This window comes from Branchiostoma floridae, chromosome 1 (genome assembly GCF_000003815.2).
Source record: "Branchiostoma floridae strain S238N-H82 chromosome 1, Bfl_VNyyK, whole genome shotgun sequence".
In the NCBI taxonomy this organism is placed as follows: domain Eukaryota; kingdom Metazoa; phylum Chordata; class Leptocardii; order Amphioxiformes; family Branchiostomatidae; genus Branchiostoma; species Branchiostoma floridae.
In genome coordinates this window covers 15,624,257-15,632,032 of record NC_049979.1, presented here as the reverse complement: position 1 = coordinate 15,632,032, position 7,776 = coordinate 15,624,257, and positions in this window count along the sequence as shown.

The window sequence follows — 7,776 nt, the reverse complement described above, 5'->3', positions numbered from 1 at the left end:
CGCTGCGTTCCTGTACCTGCACTGGCAGCCCACAGCAAAGGTGTTCTTCCGCTGCCGTCCACACAGTTGACGTCTGCTCTACTCTGTACCAGCTTGGAGAGGCAGTGCATGCCGATACCAGGTACCTCGTACTCTGTCCCACACATCTGGGCAGCATAGTGCAGCGGGAAGGCTCCGTGGATGTCAGCTGTTTCCGCCGTTGCATCGTGATGAACCAGGAGCTCAATGCAAGTTGGATGCCCACAAACTAAATTGGTTAAGATAGTTCAAATTGTCAGTGTCTAGACATTGCAAGTCATCTAATAAAAGATAACAGAAAATTTTTTTGTTGTTGAGACTTTGGCAGAAAGAAGTGTTCTAGCCAGCATCTGTCCTTCCAACATTTGACGGACTTTTGCAGCTGGGGATGGACACAAATTTTGCCCATTGGCATGAAAAGATCTTTGCAAAAATTTGAAATTCAGTTCAGATGCCATTGAACGAAGCTGAGACTACTCTACCATCAAAATTTGCCCTCCAACACGCAGAAAATAGCATTTCAGAGGGTCAGATGTAAACATTTCTTGGACCCCAAGGATCATCGCGCCTTCCGCGCTTGACAGGAGTTCCATCCAAAATCCAGGGAACAGAAAAAAATCAGGCTCGCTAGAATACTGAATGATGCATACCTGTAGCCCAGTGGACAGGGGTATGTTTCTCATTATCCTCAATGTTGACATTCACATCTGGAGACTGCATCAGTCTCTCCAGGACAACTGTGTTTCCTGCCATCGCCGCAAAATGCAGCGCTGCGTAGCCATTACCGTCTTGTACATTGACCAGCCTGGGGTTTGCGGCGAGCAGGACAGAAGTGCAGTCAGGATGGGTGTTCTCTACAGTGTAGTGGAGTGGGGTTTTGCCAAACGAGTCTTTTTCATGCACACTGGAAGGCTGCAGGAGAAAAATTCAGATACATCATTTGTTAAGAGCTCCAGTATATCTTGTACTCAAAGTCCCCTCCACTATGCAATCCTTCTAGGTCCACCTTATATATTATGATATTTGTGTTGGAAACTCTGTACAATCATTGCATCTAAAAAAACAAATTTTGAGACATTTACAAGGGTATTAAAAGGTATTTCAATAAGAAATGATATAACCTTTTCTCTGTCAAATGATTCACCCAACATACAATGTAGCATCCTTTCTGGTCTTTTTTTGGCAGTTTCAAACATGTAGTTGTAAACCCACCTGTTTCTGTAAGATAGCTTGTACTGCCTTGGTGTTTCCCTCTAAGCAGGCCTGCATAAGCAGGGTCATGCCATCAATCCTCTCTGGCTCAGTCATTACTATGGCCTCTTCAGTTCAGCCAAGTTTGCAACTTTCCAGTGATGTCGTTAGTCATGGTAGAGTGCCTTAAGAAACTGTAACACAAAAGAGTCACTTTCTTGTCTTCTATCAAAATGCAAAGTCTTTTGTTTCTTGAACTGCCAGACATACTGCAGTAAATATAGTTCAGCAGTGTCATTATCCTAGCCTGAGTACCATTCTCTGTGGTCACTTCTGCCTCAATACTTTCACTTGCTAACCAGCCAGGATAGCATTATCCCTCCCTCCCTAGTACAGTAGATCCCTTGGGATGACATCTTACCTCAATTGACTCAGATCAGATAATAAAGACAAGCCAGTTAATTGGCCCCATGCTGTATACCCCAATGGGACTGTCCCCCCTAGGGTGATATTAATCAATTAGGAGGTTCCAGATAATTGATTTCAAACAGATGTAGGGGTGAGAGAACTGTCATGTTTTCCTACTGTCTTTTCCCTCCCTGAGGTCTGTGTGCATAGAGAGTAAATAGTGCTGCCTCTAAGGCCAAAAAAATTTCCTCAGACCTCATAACAGTTCTATCATTTTTTTTCCAAATGACTATGTCTCAATGTATAGAAGAAATTAATCCAAGTGGAAAGTCTGTGGAAGTGCAAAGCAAGGTAACAAAAATTACAGTGTATACATCCTGTTTGCTTACCACAATCTAAGATATTAAAATGAAAGCCATATTTCCAACAAAAATCATGTAACGTTACAAGTATTATGTTCCATTTACTATACCTACAATGGCATGCAATATGAGAATACAGATTGGGGGGTTAATATCAAGCTGGCACTTATTGGCCCGTTTTCTTTGCATTGCCGCCCTTGGCAAACAGCAGGTACTTGACAACATTGTTATGAGCCACAAAAAAGTACAAAACAACACCCCTGACAACACCTGTTTTACTTTTCAGTCTTGCCTATGTCTGTGTCACGCTCTTAATTGCCAGATTTCTTTAGAGTTCAATTCAAGAAAACTGGGAAACTACATTTACCCAAGTTGTTCTCATAATTTGTGTGTAACAACTCTTAAAATGTTAAAATGCATCAACCTGTACAAAAATGTCATCAAAACAGGTGCCCTTGGGGACACAGCAACAACAGATTACATTTCAGACAACTTAAAGCATTTATAGCACCATAAAGGCTGATTAACTGAGACTATGAGAGATAATCTTTAATTAAAAACCACTGCTATCTTGCCTTCATACAAGATGAAATTAGCCTACTCTATGAAGAAAGGTAACCGTCAGCCCGTAAAAACGAGGATGCCTCCCCTGTACCCTGGGTTACACAGATACCTCTGGCCTTCCTACACAAACAGCTGGGCAGTTTTAATCCCCTCTGTGTGATGCAGGACTACATTTGTTTTACAAGCACAGGTTTAACCTGTCTAATCTGACCCCTGACAGAATGGCTGAAGTAGTAAACAAGAGCTCTTCAGGTAGTCCAGAAGGGCACTTTTACATCCTGTTCACCTCTGTGGCTTTCAGGATATGCTAAAATATAAGTTATATAACTCTGTATTAAAAGATTACCCTTTCCTCATCTCAATCTTCAACATGTTTTTATAGCATACATGTAGATAGGTTATCTATGATTTAACATGACATAACCCAAAGCACAGTTGTGTGGGGTTATCAACAACCTGAAAAAATCATGCTTATTTTCTATAGCACAACTCACATTTAAATAGCTGAGTCCACACAAAAGATCATGATATTAACTTGCTTTGCTACAAAGACCAATAAAATGATTAAGCACAATAGCGCTTTTAGCAGAAAATATATGTTCAAGGCAAGTACACGTTTACTGTATAAATAGGTCTAGAACCAACAGTACTATTCTTTGACCATGTCTAGATTTGCTGCTAGCTGTTGCTCACCTGTGTGGACAGATCTTCAGGTGTCTATTGGGAATTTCAGGGGTAACTACAGATTGTGTCACAGCATGCAGTTGCTTAACAGGATCCCAATCATGGCAGCACGCACTCTGTTACGGTTTGTAAACAGTTGCTTAGCGACAATAGTCCCACGGGGCTGGACACGAGTAATTGGTGTGGAGAAAATTTGAAAAACCCCACGGACAAAAGATTTGAGTTGGAGCAAATCGTGCGACAGACATGCTATGCTTCAAATGAATGTCTTGTGAGGAGGACTGGTTGAGCGATTTCTGTAGTCTGCCTTGCTGTCTCAGCAAGAAATCTATGCTAGCCCTGTGTAATTGTAAATCTTATTTGTCAAGTTTGTACCTGCTGACAATGCCTCTGTAACCAAGAAACCGGCACAAGGAGCTGTCAAAGGAAAAGGGCAAGGTAATAATTCACAGGAGGTCACTATGAGTTAAGCACACTTACTGCAGCAATGACGATACATTTTATTGCAGTGCAAGTACTATTTGCTGGTCTTGTGATACTTCATCCTTTACTGATGTTAAATTTGCAGATTACCAGCTATTTTCTAGAATAGAACATGGTCACCACAAAAGAAAGGCCTTACGCGGAAATCAAGAAGGATTTATCAATGAATACAATGCATACAATAGACCAGGAAAAAGATATTGTCAGCAAGGACAAATATCGCATCACTTTGATAGATTTGCATGATTGTTCTCCATGTCGTACTACCTGGTAGGTTTTGTGACCAAGAATATATAGAAATTCAGCTAGACCTTTGATTGGCATTTTCTACTTTGTCAATCTGTTTTTTCCTGCATGTTCAAAAAGAAGTCCCCTAACATTACATGTGTCAATGTTGAATGAGTGTCACTGTCCGCTAGACATCATGGGAAATAATGTGGCAACATATACATACAAAACACCTTTCAGTTATGGACTGTAGATCATTGGCAAAGAATTCTTATATGAATGAACCAAAGCTGACTTAGACCCTTAAATGTTATCAATGTTAACTGACAAGGTTTTATCCAATAAAGCTTTGTTGGGACAATGTGAGCCATTCCACCCATTCTATACAACATTATATGTACAAACTGTAATGTTACATGTCTGCAAATTCTTAAGGGTCTTCAGAAATGTATATCTGTCTCTTTCCCAAAGTCATTTTGTTTTGTTCACACTTACTACAAAGTTAGCTGATTTATTCACTTCTGCACAAAGAATTATTGTGACCCAAAATTTGTACCTAGTACACATAAGAATCATACTCTCTATGCATGAGGAGATTTATTTTTCCTATGACCAAATTGCACATGCTCTTCTCAACATAAATTTCTTGTAGATTGACTATGAACATTTTATACCGAGTAGTTCTGGAATCATGTTGAATGAGCATGCCGTAACAGACCCATACAACAGCAGATTTTTAGTGGCCATGCACTTAAGTGTCAACAGATTGAGCCAAAAAAACTCACCTTCTAAAAACACCTGCTATAGCACACCTGTTTCAGAACTGTGTTTCTCTTCAGCTGACAAGTATTTCCCCAGTGCAGAGTGGCTGTTGAAAAAACAATGTTCACTTACGTCCAATACATCTTTTAACATGGGTCATACCATGTCCTTCACAGGGGGCATGAAAATAACAGGAAAGCCTGCATAAAGGCTGAAGACCAAACAAACACAATTTGAGAAAAATGCTAGCTTTTCTTTAACTACAATTATTCTTTCTACTGTTGTTTTCCTTTATTTGATGTTAAATTTTGTGACCTCCAGTTTTCTTACCAGCCTCTTTTCAGCCATCACCACACTTTCCATGAGTGTAGAATATTTGCTGTAGTGTGCTAACACTAACCCCTTTACCAACACCATTCCTCACACATTAGACAACCCAAATATTGACCAACAACTGAGGTCCCAGCAAAAGATCCGGTAATTGCCAAGTGATACTGAAGAAGCAGACCATGATATAATAAAATATGTTATCTTTCAAAACATACTTGTTTTCATTGGAAAACCAGGTATTGTTGTATTAAGCTGTATTTTGTCTTTTACTCAGAGTGGCATACGCTTAGCAGAACATGTGTTATTACTGTAGTTATAGATATAATTATGTGCATTTTCTTCCTCTGACATCTGAACTGAAGCCTGTGTACCAACAAGCTGTGGAATTTTTGTGGTAAGATTATGCTTTGCAGGAAATCCGCAAACCCAATTTGGGGGTCAACAGTGGATTAGACCCTCTGGGCCTCTCTTGTGGCCATCCAACCAAACATGATCTCAAGTTACCAGGATCAACAATACCTGGGTGTATTCTGAATGGCTGATTCATTTTAGTACAACAGGCAACAAGAACACAGAGTGTTTGGGGATGAATGGTAACCAGTCAATGAGTTTTGTTATCAATCAGGTTACATCATGTAATATGTATGATATCATCAACTGTTGATCTAGTTGCCTGAATACCTGGATAAGGTATGCAGGAAGAAGTCATCTGATCCCATTAACCTAACTCTAGCAAGGGACACTTCAGAGGTGGTTGTGTGTGAAAAAAATTACTTTGCAAAATATCAAATGAGAACCCAACAGATAACCTTATACAACATCATCAAAACCCTAAATGTTGGCCAAGTCACACTACTGGTCCTTCCTTTGCCAGAAGTGCTCTGCTTGGAGGCCAGAATTGACCAAGTGGCTATAATAGGGATTGATTCCTGGCAACTGAAAGGAAGAGCAGTGCAAAATGGAGGCCCAATTAATAAGTGCAGGAAGTAGGAAAAAGGAAATAAAACATTACATCCTCACAAAGCATTAAAGCTTCTCTTCTGTGTACCTGTTCTGATTCTGTCTTCACAATGGCACAACAATGCAGGAAATGAATGAAGAGCAAGCAATGATTGCACTGATTAGATACTTGTGGACCTCAGAAACTTCTCCATGGGATACCAGTACAAAAAAAGAAGATATGCTGCAGGTTCTCACGGGAGCAATTAGGAGATGGCCGAGATGTTAGGATCACCTGAACAACTCATATCAAATCATATATCCTGCCACCCAGGGTACATCTGTATAGATAGGTATACTCATGGGGGCAATTTGCAGATAGTATGGATATGGTCAGCAAAAGTAGATGTAGCCGTAACGAATATTGATAGATGGGCATGAAAGAATTCTAAATCTGGTTTTTTTGGGCCATATGGATGACATCATCAGCTTTTATTGCCTCAAATAACTTTTTCTATGAGAAAATACAGCACTTTGGTCATAACGTTACCACTGCAATGAAGCTATGTTTTTCATGTAACGTTACATAATGATGAAAGCTACAAACTCAGGTTTGCACGACTTCATATCTTCTAACGATCTATGATTATTAGAAATTGACTTATTTCAATTAGATGAAAACAATTATTCTCTAATAACTGCAGATTATTAAAAGACATCAAGTTGCGCAAATGTGAGTTTGTAGCTTTCATCATTATGATTATGTGCATAGCTTAGAAACAAACATAGCTTCATTGCAGTGGTATGTACCAAAGTGTTGTATTTTCTCATAGAAAAAAATTATACTTGGGGCAATAAAAACCTGATAACATCATATATAGGGCCCAAAAAAATCAGATTTAGAATTCTTCCATGCCCATCTATCAATATTAGTTACGACTCCATTCTTTCTTATTTCATTAATGAGAAAACAATGGCAGGTCTAAATGCCAATTTAGCCATTAAAACCTTTAAAAGGTTCGTACACGTTAGACTGGTCAGTTGGTGGCGCTTGAACAATCTTCCAAGAGGTCTGCATTTTAATTCCTCGCCTACATATCAAAGCCTCCTCCACTCTACCCTGCGCCATCTACATACCGATTCTACACGGTGGTCAAATACGGGCTCAAAATCTCCCATGTCTAGCCGAATTCGAACCTTCTTCGATGATGTTCCATCTGACGTAATTCGAACGGAACCCGTGTTCTATTTAGGTCATCTGCGGTCATTGCAGGAAAACCGTGCTTTCTGGCATTTTCCTCCCAACTAACTTGAATCAGGCGAAAAATATAGTTTTTAACCAATATAAACAATTTTCTGGACATTACATCTATGCTTTCACTTTGTTTGGAACCTGTAATATGTAACGAAGCTACTGGCGTTTTTGTTGGTGACCTTGAATATCATAAGTGTTGTTTACACCGGTATCAATAACACCCTCCCGCTCTCCGTGCAGCATGACATGCGTGCAAACATCGTTTAAGATCTCCACCAAGAATAGTCCAACATAACTCATTGACGGCTCAAAATGACCGCAACGGTTTTCCCGAGATTTCTGTTTTGGGGATTTTTAAAAAATGCCTTAGATTTTGAATTATTGGTAATTAAGTGCGAAAAATGCCATTTTACGCATATTTTTGACTGTAACTTTGCTTAAAATTAAAAATTAAAAAATCCCCAAAACAGAAAGTTTTATTTGCCTCTCAGATGACGAAAAATATAAAAATCGAGAATTTGCCATGGCACTTGCGGCCCATCTTATCAAGAG